This window comes from Protopterus annectens, chromosome 5.part0 (genome assembly GCF_019279795.1).
Source record: "Protopterus annectens isolate FY-2018-M chromosome 5.part0, PAN1.0, whole genome shotgun sequence".
Classification (NCBI taxonomy): Eukaryota; Metazoa; Chordata; order Ceratodontiformes; family Protopteridae; genus Protopterus; species Protopterus annectens.
The window spans coordinates 400,203,394-400,222,838 of record NC_056735.1 but is presented as its reverse complement, the minus strand read 5'-3'; the positions used below and the strand labels follow the sequence as shown (position 1 = coordinate 400,222,838).

Genomic DNA, 19,445 nt, shown 5'->3' with positions numbered 1-19,445 from the left:
TGGGAGGGTGCAGGGTTTGATGCTGGTGTAGTGCATTTTACTGCATGGGACTTATGCCTGGTGTCTAGTGGTTCCCTGCATCTTTTTTTAATCCATGCCTTTAAGGCACACCATATTGATACCCCCAGTCCTTTTGCTGTTTATGTGCCACTCAGGCACACATAACAGAGTTCTGGCTGGTGAATATTCGTTCCCCCCCAACCCAGTGCTGCAGACTCTGCTCATTAGTCTAAGATTGTGTAGATGTATGACAGCCACCCCAATGCCCCCCACACACAAAAACATACCGTCTTCCCACCCAGTCACACTCACAGACATTCATCCATTCACACACACACACACACACACACACACACACACACACACACACACACACACACACACACACACACACACACAGCTCTTACCTCTGTCATAATGGATGAGCACGGCTCTTTTAGCTGTTTTCATTACCACAATGTGGAAGAAGCAGCAATTCTAATCTACATAACTGAGCGGTAGTGAGTGTGTGTGTTTGTGTGTGCCTGAAAATCAGCTGAAAGAAAATTTTCCAGCTTTTACACTATGAGATCAATGTACAGTGGTGTTTGGAACATATTCTTGTTTCCCACTGTACTACGAGTTGATATATATAATTATCAGGGTGAGTGGAGGAGGGTGCAATGGGTCTTAATATTTTTTCGATCCTTTGTGGATCATTTTTTGTCTTGGTTTGCCATTACGTATTGATCATTTGTGGATCGATATTATTTACTTTTGATGAAAGGATATGCTTCAGTATATAGCTATATATATATATTTTTTTTTTCAACGTGTGTTTGTGCAAGACATGCATTTTCCTAACTATGTGTCACAGAACAATAAAGGGGTGTGATAAAACTATTTATCAGGTATAAAATGCAGTCATTTTACAACCACTCTTTTTAAATCTTCAAGATTTTATGACCACTCTTTGCTCATTGTAATTTATTTATTAACATTTTAACAACATATCCAGGCACTGTAGCCTGTCCCTATTCACATTAAGAAGAAATACACACTATATCCACAAAAAAGTCAAGCCTCACAAAACTGCACCCATATAACTCAAACTCCTAAAAATGAGATTTGTCAAAATTAAAACTGAAAATGAAAATTACCATTACAACTAGTCAGTAGAAAAGCAACATTATAATGAAATAGACTTAAGTATTATAATTCAAGGTAAATAAAAGTAAACTAATTAAAAACAATTAATGTATAAAACTAATAAAGTTGAACATTTCTGTCAAATGCAGTACTAAAATAACATTGTAAGTTTGGCTACACTACTTAAAAAGGTTAATATTTACCTCTGCTCTAGAGTAAAATACAACCTAAGAGATAAATCATTAATTAAAAGGTACATAATCTGTGTAAATCCTTATTCAGCAAATTAGATGATTATTGTGTCCCATGCTGATATGAATAGGAAATAGAACAATCTAAAGCAAGAAAAAGTAGATAATGGCAGTATATAGAGGTCTGCCTATGAGATAAATGAAACATTTGTACTATAGGATTAAGGAAACAATGTCCGTGACTAGGAGCTTCATCACTTATCATGAAATGTAATCCCTAAATTATGGTAATTTCATTTGTCCCAGAGTCACCCCTTACATATTGAATACATAATACATTCTTAAAATGATTTCAGCTATCACACAGTAGACCCCACATATTCCATATAGACATACGTGTGTGTGTGTGTGTGTGTGTGTGTGTGTGTGTGTGTGTGTGTGTGTGTGTGTGTGTGTGTGTGTGTGTGTGTGTGTGTGTGTGTGTCTGTGTCTGTGTGTGTCTGTATCTAGATGAATATAAACAAACAGATAAATAGATAATAGATAGTTAACACATGCACAGTCCATGCAAGTGGGATCTACAATCTTCTATCTATCATAAATAATTTGAATAGGATATATGGTTATATAAAAAAATCAGGATCTAGAAAAAATTCCATATGCAGTTCCACTTTACATTATTTTATTTCCTGTCCAATCTGGGTAAGATTTGCTTAATTTCTTTCTGTGTTAAAATGGATGGATATCACATGCCATAACTTGGAAGCTCACTTGGATTCTTCAATCATAAAGCAAAACATACTTTTCAAAACTTCAATATTATATTGTGTTATCATGCCTGACCCTAAGTCTTAACTGATGAGACATTTGTTTAAAAAAATAACCTTAAATGGCTTCATTGTATGTAATGAAATTTTTCTTACAGTCTTCTGACAACAAAGAATTAAAGCAAAAAATGAATAAACAAATAACTGAATCCATTATAAAGTATACCCTAGCCAAAAAGAAGTCCAAAAATAAGAAGATCAAGAAAAAAATTAAGAAGACCTGAAGAGTAAAGTAATCAAAAATATAAATTAAAAACTATTAGAAAAAGAATGGGAGTGTTAGTATGTATGCAAAGTAGTCCAAATTACTAGAATATATGACTATATTCTGAGAGAAAGTAAATACATGAAGAACATAAGATCCATGAGTTCTACCAAGGAATCCATTAAAGAAATGGTGGACGTGAGTAACAGGTGGACCAACTTATTCACAAACCTGGAATAATTCCTGTATACGGTTTTGGATAGTGTGCATCATACATAGTCCTTCGGTAGTATGATTCATTAAAATAAATCACCCTAGAGTAACAAAAAACACACAAACAGACCCATAGTGTAAGTGCATTAAACAGGGACCATGGCACTTCAACTTTTATAAGTAGCTGCCACTGTTTCCTTACGATATGACATTGATATAACATTGTACTATTTATTTATTTAAGGTAATCTGAAGAATGTTACCTAATTTAGATTGTTTAATGAGTTTAATGTTTATTGTACTATGCTTTTAAAGGCTGTTGTTAGTTAATGTTCTGATTAATACAGCATTGCTAGAGTACGATCTTAAATTATATTATATTGTGGAGGTATTTAATTCGAGTAAACAATGCTCCTGGTTTATGGATAGTGAACTCTTGTGCATAGCTGCACCTAGCTAAATTGGTAACCATTTCTCAGTGGTATTCAGAAGATAAGGTATTTCATGAAAACATCCAATCTGGCAGACAACCAACATATTTTTTTGACTGCCAGTGAAATATGTTATTACTGTTTTTTTTGTTCATCAGATGGTAACAGCTAAATGTTAATGAAGTGTGTGGCCTTATCACAGCCCACCCACTTACTTCTGTCTGTTGGAGATGCATCTGCATTGAAAAAGAAGTACATATTTTGAATTATACCATGATCCCCCCAAAACGTGCACGCTGATTGGCCAGCGTGCCCGTTGTAAATCGAGTTATACTAATGGAAAAAGGTCCGGTCGCCCGGACTTTTTTCCATTAGTATAACTCATTTTTAATTGCGCTATGTTAAATGGGTTTAACATAGCGAGACAGCTTTAAAATAAGCAACGGAGATCTCCGTTGCTTATTTTAAAGCTGTCTCGCCATGTTAAACCCATTTAACATAGCGAGCAGTTAAAACGGAGAAAGCAAGATCTCCGTTGCTTTTTAGTCTCGCTATGTTAAATGAGTTTAACATAGCGAGACAGTTTTAAATAAGCAACGGAGATGTCCGTTTATTTTAACTGTCTCGCTATGTTAAACTCATTTAACATAGCGAGACATAAAAAGCAACGGAGATCTTGCTTTCTCCGCTTTTGTTCAACTCTGATGTACTGCGCAGGCGCGCAGTACATCAGAACTGCCGCGATGCCAGACATCTGCGGAAGGGCAGTAAACAGGCATTATACTATGCCATTATTTAAGAAAAGTAATAGTTTCTTTTCTTAAATAATGTCATATAATAGCAATAACCAACTTCTGGGTGTGGGTAATGCTAATTTACGGTTGGCTTTGTTTGGTCCCTCGGGCTTCGCCCTCGGGACCAAACCACGCCAACCGTGGGTAAATTTAGCATTACCCACATCCAGGCGTGGGTTATTGCTATAATAACATAGGTAACACAACACCAGTTCCAAGTCTTAATCTATTGTTTTCATTGTGTACACAGTGAGATCAGGCACATATTAGTAGACTACCAGCAAATATATTCATGAAAGAACTACTTTTATACTGCTATCACTGTTATGTAATTGTTAGAGCTGAAGTATGTAGATATTTACAAAAACAGGAATGCAGGCAAGAGGGCTTGAGGCACGCACACAGTAAATAGGTATTTACTGTTTGAAACATTCTTGTTGCAACTGTCTGATGAAGTCTCACTAAGGGGTGAGACGAAAAGCACTTTATGGTTACTGTTTTTTATTGTTTTTATTGTTTGTTTGAAGCAAAGTCTGAAGAATAAACTTTTGAAACTACTACTGTGTGCGTGCCTCAAGCCCTCTTGCCTGCATTCCTGTTTTTGCAGTTACCTGTTTCAGTATTCCAAGTCTGTCCGTACGTAGATATTTATATAAGTACATTTCTCTGTCTTGCAATACTAGACAAAAACTTCTCCAAAGCTAACTTTGGGCTCCTAAGAACAGAGGTGGCTAACTTTACTGCACCCGTACAAATGGAGAATAGTTGCATGACCGGCGAATCATACACCAGTGCACTGTACGAACACATACACAAATGCATGGATCTCACCATACACAATAGAACCAAGATGCTTTCCTCCAAAAAAAAAAAGATAAGCCAAACTATTGGTCCACTGCCATAAACAAACTGTACAACAGAAGGAGGAAACTGATGTGGAATAAGGTGAAGTCCCAAGACTGGAAAAACTATCTTATCAACCTCAACAAAAAGTTGAGATCCCTCATCAAATCCTCTAAAGCTAGCTATGAAAACAGAATTGCAGCAGATAGTAAAGACAACTACAAGGCCTTCTATAGTTATGTAAAGCACTTCCACTGCAATATCCAGATTTGCTGTGAATTACTGCACAATGGTACCTCCTATACTGAGCCAACAGATATTGCCAATATACTGGGCGACAGATTCAATGCCAATTTTACCCCTCTCTCCCTCCCCAAAGGACCAATCACAATGCCATTAGATTGTCAGGCAGCCAGTATTACTGCTACACAAGTTAAAACAGCACTGTCCAAGGCCACGAATACAGCTTCTATGGGACCTGACAATATCCCTGGCTATGTTCTACATGAACTACAGAGTGAACTGGCACCTCACCTGTATGCCTTGTTCAATCACAGCCTCACCTCAGGCTTTGTCCCTACCAAATGGCGCACTGCTGTAATCATCCCTCTCCACAAAGGAGGAACAACTACAGACCCTGAGAACTGTCGCCCCATTAGACTGACAAGTCAGATATTCATAGCTATGGAATTCATCATCATGGACCTAATAAACAAGGATATAGGGAATCTCCAGACTCTGGATCCCACACAGTTTGGTTTTGTGAAGGGTAGATTATGGCTCCTCAACTTGGTCGACTTCTTTGAGTCAGTCACCAGAGCTGGGGATGAAGGCAAGGTGGTTCATACAGCCTACCTTGATCTGGCCAAGGCCTTTGATACCATTCCCCACTCAGGAATCATAGAAGAACTCACTAAGCTAGGCATCAACCCCTGTATCACTAGGTGGGTTGCAAAGTGGCTCACAGATAGAACCCACAGTGTGAAAGTAGCTGACTCCAAGTCAGACTGCCGACCAGTCATGAGTGGAGTCCCACAAAGATCGGTCCTGGGTCCTCTCCTGTTTGGTATCTACTTCTCAGAAGTCCAGTCCAACACAAAGGGACTCTGGCTGACAAAGTTTGCAGACAATTGCAAGTTGGGAGTCATTATTAACTCCCCAAGTGATGTTGATAACCTACAGAAAGGCCAAACAGCACAAATCCAAGGCAAACAGGACTGTAGATTCAGTTCAAATTTAATAAATCCAATAAACCTCAATAAACCAGTAGCAAATACACAATAAAAACAGTGGCAATACACACAAGAAATGTAGTTGAGCAGGCTTTCACCTAGTGAAATACCAGGCTTCTTCAGAACAAAAAATCAAGTCCATTACATCCCTTAAATAGTTGATTAAAACCAGTTAACATCAACAAATCATTTAAAGTGAAAAATAATTTAAAATGAAAAATAATAATAATTCATTAACCCTATGTAACCCACTGATTTAAGTAAGAAAAAAAGAGATTTTACCCTCTCATAAAACAATAAAATCTTATTCATAAAATACATACAGTTACCATGTAAAAATGTTATAAATACAAGATATAAAAACATAAATAAATATGCAGAAGAAAGGTATGCAACTGTTAATAGTTTTTGCCCTCTATAATCCACCTAAAATACATGCAAGTAAACCAGAACAAGCAAAAATTAGATTCATGACAGCAAAAACTTAATGCAACAAGCCCAGTACATCAATTATAGTTTAGCTGCCCTAAGTTTTAATACACTATTAATACTAATATAATCGTTGAGTCCAAGAGTTCTGCCCACATCCAACTGGAGCTGCCGGAACAGTTCCCTGTATTCCAATCTGGACTCCCAACACCCACCTCAGGGGTCAACTAAAACTTGTTCCAACACAAAGAACTTAATTTCCATCCCCTTACAGGACAAGAAATGCCTAAAAAAAGCATTAGATTCCTTTCCCTTGGATACCTCGTACATATGCTGATACACCCTTCTCCTTAGTGGTCTCTCAGTTTTACCAATGTAAAAACTATGGCAGATTTCACAGATCCCAATATATACTACCCCTTTAGTTCCACAATTGTAATACCTAGACGCCTTGATTATAATACCCCTAGATGGAATGAATGTCTCGCTCAACTACATTTCTTGTGTGTATTGCCACTGTTTTTATCGTGTATTTGCTACTGGTTTATCGAGATTTATTGGATTTATTAAATTTGAACTGAATCTACAGTCCTGTTTGCCTTGGATTTGTGCTGTTTGGTCATTCATTCTAGTTTCTGTTTTGCTTCCTGGTCCGTTTATTCATGGCTGAAGGAGTGGATTCTAACGTGATACTGGACACCCCATTGATTCTAAAGGATGTCTCTAGGGGAGATGACAACTCGCCAGTAATGAGGGGCAAATTTAATAAAGTACTGGTTCTTCTATCACATTTGGTGGAGAATACAATTGTTTCCCCGTCTGAATTGACAACAGAGTTGCCGGGCAACCAAAAGCAGCTGGTTGAGCAGCAGAATGCACGTAATTCACGTGCAACGTTGAATCACGCTGCTTCTGGAGATAGAGACAGATGGGTGGTGTTCGTACAATCCAGGGAACACCAAATTCAACAGAAAAGTGATTTAAACATTAATCAGAGCAGTCAAGGCTGCAACGAGAATAAAGGTGCTGACAACAGCTTTAATTTTGAATCATGGACAGTTCGGAGATTCAATTTCAGTGAAGGTATTTTCAACAACAGTACCGAGACTTTTGATGAAACTTTTAAACTGTTTAAGGAGAAACTGTGTGCTTTTCATAGTTTCATAGTTTCATAGTATAGTACTAGGCTATCTGCCCTGGGGCATTTGTAAGCCTAGCCATAGTGATGTGGCTTTTGCCACCCCATGAAATGGTACAAAAATGTACAGAATAAATCTAGAATACTGTGCCTCTGTCTAGTAGTGACACAGTGAAGGTCCCCTTATATAATAGAATTAGTTTACTGTGCCCCTGTCTAGCAGTGATACAGATGTGACCCTTGGGGTAAACTTACGATCTCCCATCCACTCATCAAGATTTCTCTTGAAGAGAGTCAGTGAGGGGCTCTGCCTAATACGAACTGGGATCCTGTTCCAAAGCATGGGAAGCCTCTGGGTTATGAATCTATCCCTCCAGCATGTCCTATTCATACTTGTGCCGAGGTTTAAGTCTTTAGCTCTCGTGGTCCTGATGGATTTGGATTTTTTGAGGTGGAGCATGTCCATCAGATCCTGATTGGACATGGCCTTGTACGTCAGGCAGAGATCACCACTGAGCAGGCGGTATGCTACTGAATAGAGGTGAAGTTTCTTTAGTCTGGCAGAATAAGACATATGTTGGAGACCCTTGATCCTTTTGGTGAGGTACTTTTGTGGTCTCTCCAGCTGTTGCAAGTGCCGGGTGAGGTACATACCAAATGGGGCATTGTACTCAATCATGGGTCTGATGAGGGAGGAATATAGGGGTACAATGACATCCTTGGATCTGGATGTGAAACCCTTCATGATGAGGTGTGCAAGGTAGAATGTTTTTCTAACCACTTTGGCAACGTGGGTGTCAAATGAGAGGTCGCTGTCTACTTGGGTCCCTAGGTCTCTGATTACTTTTTCCGTACTCAGTGGGTTGCTGTCTATGTGATAATTTGTGGGTACTTTGTTTTTCCAAAGGGATGACTATACATTTTTGGCATTTAGTTTAAGGCCGTGACTATCGCACCAGTTGTCCATTTCAGTGAGGCCTTTTTGTAGGATGTGTGTATCTGCTGGTGTATCGACTATGGCGCCTAGTTTGCAGTCATCTGTGAACTTTGTCAGCCACAGCCCTCCCATGTTTGCTTTAACATCTGAGAAATAAATGCCGAACAAGAGGGGTCCCAGGACAGATCCCTGTGGGACACCACTTGTGACTGGCTTTGAGTCTGACATTGCTCCAGCGATTTTAACTTTATGGGTTCTGTCCTTTAGCCAGTTTGCAACCCATCTAGTGACATAAGGGTTTACTTTTAAGCTGTTTAGCTTATCTATGATGCCTGAGTGGGGTATTGTGTCGAAGGCCGTAGCCAAGTCCAGGTATGCTGTATGGACTGCTTTGCCCTCATCAACGGCTCTAGTGACTGTTTCGAAAAACTCAACCAGGTTTAAAAGGCAGGATCTGCCCTTTACAAAGCCGAACTGGGTGGGGTCAAGCGTCTGTAGGTCCCCTATGTCTCCGTTTATGAGTTACATAATGATTCTTTCCATAGCTTTGCAGACCAGGCTAGTCAAGCTTATGGGGCGGTAGTTTCCAGGGTCTGTAGAGGCACCCCCCTTGTGGAGTGGGACCACTGTTGCTGTACGCCAGTGTTCAGGTACATATCCCAAAGTAAGGCTAAGGTTAAATAGCATTTTTATGTGTGGGTTTAGCTCCTCTTAGAGTTCACGTAACACGCACCCCGGGATACTGTCCGGTCCCATTGATGCTGTGTTTTTTGCTTTGTTTAGGGCGGTTCTCACTTGGACATCTGAGATGACAGGGAGATTACATTCAGCTGGGATAAGTATTTCTTCTTTTGGGGGTGAAGGAGGCGAGAAATTTGCACTGAACCTGTCAGCCAGAATGTTAGCAATATCTGTGGGTTTAGTGTATTTTCTGTTGTTGTGAACCAACTCTGAGCATATCTGAGGGTTTCCGCCCAGGTTTCTAACATAGCTGAAGAAGGCTTTGTGGTTATCTTTAGTGTCCTTGGCGATTTTTCTCTCAAAGTTTGCCTTGGATGTTTTTATGAGAGAACGTAGTTTTCTGCTAATGTTGATCAGAGATGTCTTCCCTTCATGGGATTTCGCTCTGATGTGCAGTAGCTTCCTTCTTTTGTTATACAATTTGTTTATGGCTGAGGTCCACCAGACAGGACGCTTACATTTGGTGGAGAGAGACTTGGATTTGTTTGGGATTGCATGATCCATGCATTCTTGGAGATGTCCATAGAAAGCATTTGTGAAGGATTCGGCATTGTGGGATGTGGTATCCACTGGCACAGTGGGCTTAAAGGATATCATCTCAGTCTTAAGAAGAGTGAAGTCTGCTTTTGAGAAGTTTTTCACTGTGGTCTTTTGTGCTGGGGGTGGAGGTGGGATATGTATATCCAGGGTGATTAGTTTGTGGTCAGATCTCACTAGTGAGGGGTATACTTACGGTGTGGAGCATTTTGTCCCCATGTTTGTGATGATCAGGTCTAGTATATTATCCCCCCTAGTGGGAGAGGTGACAAGTTGTTCCAGTGCATTTGAATTTATGAATTCCAGGAACCTTTGGGCTAGGGTATTAGGGCTAGAATAATGTACCCAATCTATGTTTGGGTAGTTGAAGTTTCCCAGTATGATGGTATTTTGTGATACATTCATATCCTCCAATGTCTTCCGGAAGGCTGAGTGGGGAGGGTGGTCTGTAACATGCTACCAGTTGTATAGCAGTTTTGCCTATGGTTAGTTGCACCTGTATGGTCTCTGATGCTTCATGTGTTGCTACTAACCTGGAGGTGTGGGTGTCCTTTATGAATATGGACACTCCCCCTCCCTTTGTGGTTCGGCCCGGGTTTTGGGGCCGAAAAGCATGATACGAGGTATAGCCTGGTAGTGCTGGGGTGTTCTCAGGAGCCTTGAACCAGGTTTCATTTACTGCACAGACGTCGATGTTCTCCATGCTGAGGAGTGCATCAAGTGCCTGCATCTTGAGATTTAGACTTCTGGCGTTGAGCAGTATTACCCTTAGTTTTTTTCCATTTTTGTTTTCTAAGGAGGTGGGTTTGTCTTTTGAGCCTTGCCTAAAAAAGGCACTATGGGGGTGGCAAGAGCCTTAGCCAATATCCGGAAGCCCAGTGGTGACAGGTGTAAGCCATCCCTTGCGAAGCAGCGTGGCTTGTCCAACATATCATCCCAGGCAGACAGACATTGGATCCCCTTAGAATGACACCAGTACTTGAGCCAATTGTTAAAGCTGATCATCTTGTCTTTGTATTGTGGTGTCATTCTTGGTGAGGGCAAGATGCTGCTCAGGGTCAGGGTCATACCAGCCTGGGCTACATAATCAGAGAGTTCCTCTATGTCTCTTTTCATGTAGTCCAGGGAGGTACGTTTCAGGTCATTCACACCAGCATGGACAATGACGGAGTCATATTTGTACTTGCTTTGGAGTGACCTGAGTGCGTGTGTTATGTGGCGGATCCTAGCTCCCGATAGACAGCTCACAGTCACCTTCTCCTTGTTCAGCCTGGTCAGTGGGACATCAGTGTGTCTGACTATGGAGTCACCTATTACTAGTGTATCAGGCAAGGTGTTTGGCCTTAAGGGCTGTGATTGGTCGACACACTGATTTATTGAAGTATGTGTTGCATGTGTTTTGTTTTGAGGTGGTGGATTTTGGATGTCTGCTTTGGGAGCCTCTGTTGTTTCGGTAAGTTTTTATTAGAGCCTCCGAGTATGTCTTTGTGTTTTTATGTGTTTGGTTTGCAGTTGTGGTAGGTCTATGTGGGACTGGGATTGTTGTGTGTGTGGTTGCCATCTCCTCCTGTCTGGTCATGCCAGCCCTGAGTTGAGAGAGTTCAGCCTCCAGTTTGGCTATATAGTTGCATCTCTCACATGTATTTGTGTTTGTTGGGAGGAGGAGAGGGTTGTCTGTGTACATGAGACAATTGTAGCATTGTCTCAAGATGCCCAGATTGACCAGCTGAACTGGAGACGACACCAGTAATCTACCACTCGACATGCTAGAACAGTATAAGGGAGTGGTATACCTTTAAGATAAGTGGGTATTCACAGGGGTGGTAAGTAGATGTAGTGCTCTACTTAGTACGAGAGTGCTTACTTAGTAGAGAAGTATTGAGAACAAGTGCTAGGCTTATAATACAGTGAGTAGTCTGGTTATACTAAGAGTAGAGCTTCCTTAAGGGAAAATTTGAAGAACAGACTTGGCGGACCCAGAAAAAGTTTAACCGGTGCTGCGCTATGCGCACAACCGCGCAAAGCCGTGCAAACACGGATTTTAAACAGTGAACTACAAAAGAGCTGGAAATGGTCCCAAACAACCAATTACTGCAGCTTCTTGTGCTGAGGTCACTTCCCCCAAGGACAGGTAGGCTGCTCAAGGCTCCCCACTCCCACTGGTGAGCAAAGAAACTTCCTTCTATCCAAGTAAGGTAATGGACAACACAGGAACTACACCACAGCCCAGAATACAGCAATGCCTGTAAACTGGTCTAAACTAGTCGAGGAAGGTGGGAAAACAAGGATTATTTTTTTTTGTTTTTTTTGGTAGAAACACACAGAAAATGCAGAAACAGTGATAAATTAGTTACACAGGCTAGCACACTTTAGTGGGCAGCCTCCACAGTTAAATTAAACAAACAAACAAGCAAACGTTCGATCAAATTCGACTAAAATGTAATTTTAAGTGCAGATTTTAAAATAATGCAGCAATCAGTTAAAAAACAGTTCAGGCTAGTTCAAGGTAAGCTACAGAAGCTATTTCAAGTGAAAAAAAGCAAAGATACTTAAATCCAGAAGGCAATCGCTTTTCTGAGTTCCCTGCTGCTAGGACCACTCTGTAAACCCACGTGGAGCTTGTCTGAGCAGTATAGCCAGAAAAAAACGCCCAGAGGCAGATTTTAAACAGTGAACTACAAAAGAGCTGGAAATGGTCCCAAACAACCAATTACTACAGCTTCTTGTGCTGAGGTCACTTCCCCCAAGGACAGGTAGGCTGCTCAAGGCTCCCCACTCCCACTGGTGAGCAAAGAAACTTCCTTCTATCCAAGTAAGGTAATGGACAACACAGGAACTACACCACAGACCAGAATACAGCAATGCCTGTAAACTGGTCTAAACTAGTCGAGGAGGGCGGGAAAACAAGGATTATTTTTTTGTTTTTTTGGTAGAAACACACAGAAAATGCAGAAACAGTGATAAATTAGTTACACAGGCTAGCACACTTTAGTGGGCAGCCTCCACAGTTAAATTAAACAAACAAACAAGCAAACTTTCGATCAAATTTGACTAAAATGTAACTTTAAGTGCAGATTTTAAAATAATGCAGCAATCAGTTAAAAAACAGTTCAGGCTAGTTCAAGGTAAGCTACAGAAGCTATTTCAAGTGAAAAAAAAGCAAAGATACTTAAATCCAGAAGGTAGTCGCTTTTCTGAGTTCCCTGCTGCTAGGACCACTCTGTAAACCCACGTGGAGCTTGTCTTGAAATTGATTATTTAAATGAATATATTTCTGTTAAGCAAGTTCTTAAGGGACTCAGGGTATTTAAATATCCTAACAATGTGAAAAAAAATAGATGGCTTTATCAACAGTTAACTGACTTGTTCAACAAGACTGGTATTGAATTACTTAAATTAATGGTATGTGACTATGAGAGTCAAAGAGAGGTTTTGTTGAATGAAATTAATTCTCTACATGACAAAATTACTTGTGACAGTGTTTCTGATTTTGACAAAGTGAAATATGATGGTCTTTTTAGGGATGTGGATAATTTTTGTGATACAATAATTAATAGGAAAATCAGGAAATTAGAGAGAGATTTACTAGAATATAGGGAGGGGAGAGCTTATCCACTTTTTAAAACCTTCCCTTCTTCTTTTAATTCTGACAATGTATTCACAGGAGGGGTTGATGAAGACCGGGACAATGCTAACAGCAGTGAACATTCAGGATATCCTTTAGGGCAACCGTCTGTGAGGAGAAGTGAGAGGTTGGTAGAAAAGCAGAGGAACCACTCTTATCAGAACCCCCAATATTCCAGGAGGGGGAGGGGGGGGCAGATACATGGGGAAGAGCCGGAATTACCATCAGACCTAGTGTTACTGCCTCTATCCCATGTGGAGAATGTTCACAGTGGAAACAGGTTAGATACGAACATTTTTTACGATGAAAGAGTATGTAAAAAGGTTAATTTCACTATTTTCAATTTTACTGATATGACTATTAATGATGTACACTTTAAAATTATTTACTAGAGGGTTTCACTTTGTACCCTCCCATCCTGGATTTTTGGTGAATACATTGATTGACCTTAAAATGTTTATTAGACAACGTAACTTAAAAACATTTTTTCAAGGGTCAAGATCTGGACAGACCTGAGTTGAGTAGGAAAAGTCTGTTTAACCCTCCTATCAACCAGTCATTGAAAATTTTTGAGGAACTGGTAGAGAGGGATTTCAGGCAACTGGATGTTAAAAGAAGGTCAGTCACGAATCACTCGGACGGAGAGATGACCCTACTTAAACAACTGAGGGATGAAAAATGAAGAGTGATGAAGCCAGACAAGGGGGTGGGGTTGTTTTGATGTATGCAGTTGATTATGATACATTCATGTACAATATTCTACAGGATCCAGAGCATTATACTGCTGTTTCCTGCAATGAGATTAACATTGCTCATTCTAAAATTAATTATTTCTTATTGGACCACCTATTGCAGGGTAGTATTAATGAGAAATTATATAACTATCTGCATGTTGAGAAGCCTAGGATACCCTATATATTTGGGATACGTAAAACCCATAAAGGGATTGATAACATGAAATTTAGACCCATTGTAGCAAGAGCTGGGAGTAACACTGAACCTTTGACTACCTATGTTGATTTGAAATTAAAGAAGTTTATCAACTCAGTGTCACACATTACTAAAGGTTCATGGGATTTCTTGAGACAGATAACTAGGGACAAATTTGGTTCAGAGATTTTTTTTAGTCACTATAGATGTGGTTGAATTATTTCCCAGCATCCCACACGATGTGGGACTGGAGTGGTTTGGGAAAATTTTATTGACAGAATTTGTTCTAGGTGGTAATACTATTAACTTGATTCTGGATTTAATGGACACCATTCTTAGGAATAATTTTATACATTTCAATGGGGAGTTTTACCAGCAAGGAAAAGGTGTTGCTATGGGGGCAGCTTGTGCCCCCTTGTATGCAAATTGTGTGTTATATTATTGGGAGCAGAGGTTTGTCCTTAACACTGATTGACAGAGGTACATTACATTTTATACCTGATATTTGGACAACATCTGTCTATTATGGGACGGCCCCATGGACAAACTTGATGAGTTTATGACATATCTTAATCACTCAATGGAATTTTTAGCTTTCACACACACTGTTAGTAATTCTAGTATTAATTATTTGGACATTACACTGTATAAAGACATTATTAACAACTGTTTTCAGTCCAAATTGTACAGGAAGTCCTCATTCTCAAATTCTTATTTGCATTTTGAGAACGGACACCCTTATTATCAAAAGAAAGGTATAGTGAAGGGCCAAATGGTTATGGCTTCTAGAATGACCAGTGTGAATTCAGAATTCGTAGAGGAGATTATGACTTTGACTACACTATTTCTTGAAAGTGGATACCCTAAACAATTGATTGATCGTTTAGCCAATGAGGAAATTGAGAATAGGGACCAACATTTTTTCCTTTGTTAGGTACTGGAATTAATAGTTTCGAGAAAGTAGATGATGTGGAGCATAAACACATGGGGGCCTTTGTTCACACTTTTTCAAGTACATCAACACAGGTGGAGGACACTATAAGGAAATATTGGCCTATTTTAATGGTCAATGAGGATACCAGCTTATATCTCCTGAGCCACCCCACCTTTGTTAGGAGGAGGGATACTAATTTAAAGAAGCTTTTTGAAAAGAAGGACTTTATAGCATGGATAGGTGATGGAGTTAGATGTGGTACCCACAAGTGTGGGGCTTGTCAACAATGTTGTTTTATTCTTGACAAGAGCGAGATATTCATTCCATCCAGGGGTTTTAGAATCAAGGCTTCTAGGTATTACAATTGTGGAATGAAAGGGGTAGTATATATTGGCATCTGTGAAATCTGCCATAGTTTTTACATTGGTAAAACTGAGAGAACACTAAGGAGAAGGGTGTAGGAGCGTATGTATAAGGTTTCCAAGGGAAAGGAATCTAATGCTTTTTTTAGGCATTCCTTGTCCTGTAAAAGGATGAAAATTAAGTTCTTTGTGTTGGAACAAGTTTTAGTTGACCCCCGAGGTGAGTGTTGGGAGTCCAGATTGGAATACAGGGAACTGTTCTGGCAGCTCAAGTTGGATGCAGGCAGAACTCCTGGACTCAACAATTGTACTAGTATTAATAGTGTATTAAAACTCAGGGCAGCTAAACTATAATTGATGTATTGGGTTTGTTACCTTAAGTTTTTACTGCCATGAATCTAATTTTTGCTTGTTCTGGTTTACTTGCATGTATTTTAGGTGGATTATAGAGGGCAAGAACTATTAACAGTTGCATACATTTCTTCTGCATATTTATTTATTTTTTTATACCTTGTATATATAACATTTTTACATGGTAACTGTGTATTTTATGAATAAGATTTTATTGTTTTATGAGAGGATAAAATCTCTTTTTTTCTAACTTAAATCAGTGGGTTACATAGAGTTAATGAATTATTATTATTTTTCATTTTAATTATTTTTCACTTTAAATGATTTATTGATGTTAATTGGTTTTAATCAGCTATTTAAGGGATGTAATGGACTTGATTTTTTGTTCTGAAGAAGCCTGGTATTTTACTAGGTGAAAGCATGCTTAACTACATTTCTTGTGTGTATTGCCACTGTTTTTATCGTGTATTTGCTACTGGTTTATCAAGGTTTATTGGATTTATTAAATTTGAACTGAATCTACAGTCCTGTTTGCCTTGGGTTTGTGCTGTTTGGTCTTTCGTTCTGTTTTCTGTTTTACATCCTACAGAAAGGCCTCACTGAGACCAACGACTGGTGCCAGAACCATAGCCTTAAGCTCAGTGCCAAAAAATGTGTCGTTATCCTCGTTGGGAAAAACCCCGTTCCCATGAACTACCACATCGATAGTAGTCCACTGAACACAGAAGCTATTATAAGAGATCTGGGAACACAGGTTGACAGCAACCTCTCTTTTGACCACCACACTGCCACTGTGGTCAGAAAGTCCTTCTATGTGGCACTTCTCATTACTAAGGGTTTTGCATCCAGGAAGAAAGAGGTCATTGTCTCCCTCTACTCTTCCCTCATTAGGCCAATCATCGAGTACAATGCCTCATTTGGCATGTACCTCACTAGACACCTGCAGGAACTGGAGAGGCCGCAAAAGTACCTCATAAAGAGGATCCTAGGCCTTAAACACTTGTCCTATATGGACAGACTCAAAAAAACTCCTATTCTCTGTCTCGTATCACCTACGTAGAGGCGATCTCTGCTTGACTTACAAAGCCATGTCTGACACAGCTCTGTTAGAAATGCTACATCTAAAGAAATCCCAATCCCTCCGCACCACACACTCCAGAGACCTCAACTTCATTACCACAATCAACAGAAAGTGCTGGAGGGACAGGTTCATAACCCAGAGACTGCCCATGCTATGGAATAGACTTCCCATACATGTCAAACAGAGCACCTCACTGGCCCTCTTCAAGAGAAATCTTGATGAGTGGATGGAAAATAGAAAATTCACCCTAGGGATCACTCCAGTGGCTCTGCTCGACAGAGGCATTGGAAACTAAGGTCGGGTGGCACAATGCCAGGATAATCCTATGAGCTTGGCTTCTAAAAGCTCTGGGGCCGTTAGCCTAGTACACACCTATGAACCTATGTACTGGAATACTTTACTATGAAACACACAACAGACCCTCTTACAGTTTGCAGTGTTAGTGGCACAACAACTAGCACACTCATCTTTAGTGCTGGAAGACCAGAAAGCTGTGGGTCCTATTCCCACTTTAGTTGATTGGATTGCTGATACTGCAGTGCAGGTTTAAGGGGGGGTGCTGCCCTCCTGAGTGTGTTTTCCTTAGGATGAGATGTTAAACCGAGGTCTCATCTGCATGAATTGATGGTAGCACAGGTGGATGTAAAAGATCCCACACCACCTATTGAAAAGAGTAGGGGTCCTTTATTTATATACAAAAAAGAACTCTTACTTACAACATACTTACAAATAATTACAAATGTACAAATGTATAGATATACAAAAATATTCACATATATTCATAATTTTCCTTACAATCATACTAAATTTTCATCCTTATTAGGCCCCCATTCTTTTTTCTTTTGCTTAATATTGCTGCTAAAATCCATTTACAATTAAACATAATTTCATTTATTAACCATCAGCAAATAAACACTCAGAAAATTCAAGGGATGAATAAACAATTGAGATTAAACCCTCAAGGTGCCTTGGAGGAACAGCAAACACCAATGTAGCAAAAATAAATAAATAAATAAAATAATAATAATAATAATAATAATAATAATAATAATAATAATAATAATACATAAACCAGAACAGTTACTTTAAGAGCTTACATTCTTTTACTATTTTAGAACATCATCAGAGATACAGTTCATTAAAATCACTACATTTTTGAACCTCAAAAAGTGTAATATCAGAATGAACCAACCAGTAAAAAAACACATTCAATTAATCAATGAAAACTGTATGAAAGTTGCAGTTAAAAAAACCATACAAATATACATGTACTGTCATAAAAGTGCTTTATATTTCAATAAACCTTTTACAGAAATAGTATAATTTAAACCAGGGGCAACATCCACCCTCAAAATAAACCCTGCCACTTGAGTTCAAGGTATTCTAAATAGTTGTTAAACTGATCAATTAAATATAATTGATCCACTTTCTCTAGCACTAAAATGTAAATTTGCAAAAATCCCTACAGCACAAACTATGCCTAGCCAAAGCATTAATGTTCTGTAGTCCTATCTCACCTTCATTCTTACTGATGGCTCCGACTCAGCCTATTTACAAGCTCAAAGTCTTCTTGTTGGCTCGTGGCTAGATAGGTATCCCATGGTGCACCAGTTCAATCCCCAAATCTCATTTGCCGCGTCGACAAGTTCAGATGTGCTTCTTCTTGGCCGTGGCTAAGTCTTAAACATTTTTTTCTAAAATTGGATAAATCTTCTATTTTCATATTTTGATAGTGTTAGATAGCATTTTATAGCTATAGTTAGTGTAGCGTTTGTAGTTAGCATTTATTAGAGCGCCTTTGTGTGCAATTTCTTTGAGTACAGTTGGCCTTATAGTACTTTGGTATCCTGTGTGCAGTTTCACTTAGTTGTTTTTTATATATATATATATATATATATATATATATATATATATATATATATATATATATATATATATACACACACATATATATATATATATATATATATATATATATATATATATATATATATATATATAGACCTCTATATTCCTGTTTTCATACTTTTGATATTAGTAGTTGTAGGCACCTTTTGTGCTTAGTTTAGGCTTATGTGCTTTCTTATATATTATAAGCAATAACTTAGTTGCAGAGTTTTCCATTTGTTGATATTACTGTTGTTAGGGTTGCAGACAGAACGAGGTTCTGTTGACCTTCATTCTTTGTGCTTTCCAGAAATTAGACTTATATTCTTGTTCTAGTGTGTGTGTGAGGCTCCCTACTGATTTCTGTACCCCCTAGGTCCGTTTTAATTAGAGGACCTAGTTTCCTTTTTCTTCTCTACCCCGGCTAGGCCCGTTTAAGTTAGAGGACCTAGTTTTCGTGGTGTCTCTTTAGCGTTTCCTTTAGGGCTAGGCCCGTTTAAATTAGAGGACCTAGTCCTCCCACTTTCTTCCTGTGTGTGTGTGAGTTCTAGCTTCTGTGACATGTCAAAGGAAGTTAAGGACCATAAGCCATCTGGCTTTAAAAAATGTGTTAAATGCTCACAGAAGAT

At 39.1% G+C, this 19,445-nt stretch overlaps 1 protein-coding gene across 3 annotated transcripts in view; it reads left to right on the top strand.

Moving 5' to 3' along the window:
* F5 (coagulation factor V) overlaps positions 1–19,445 on the top strand; it is a 1,256,984-nt gene that overhangs the window by 1,211,791 nt on the left and 25,748 nt on the right. The gene's annotated exons all lie outside the window — the stretch shown is intronic.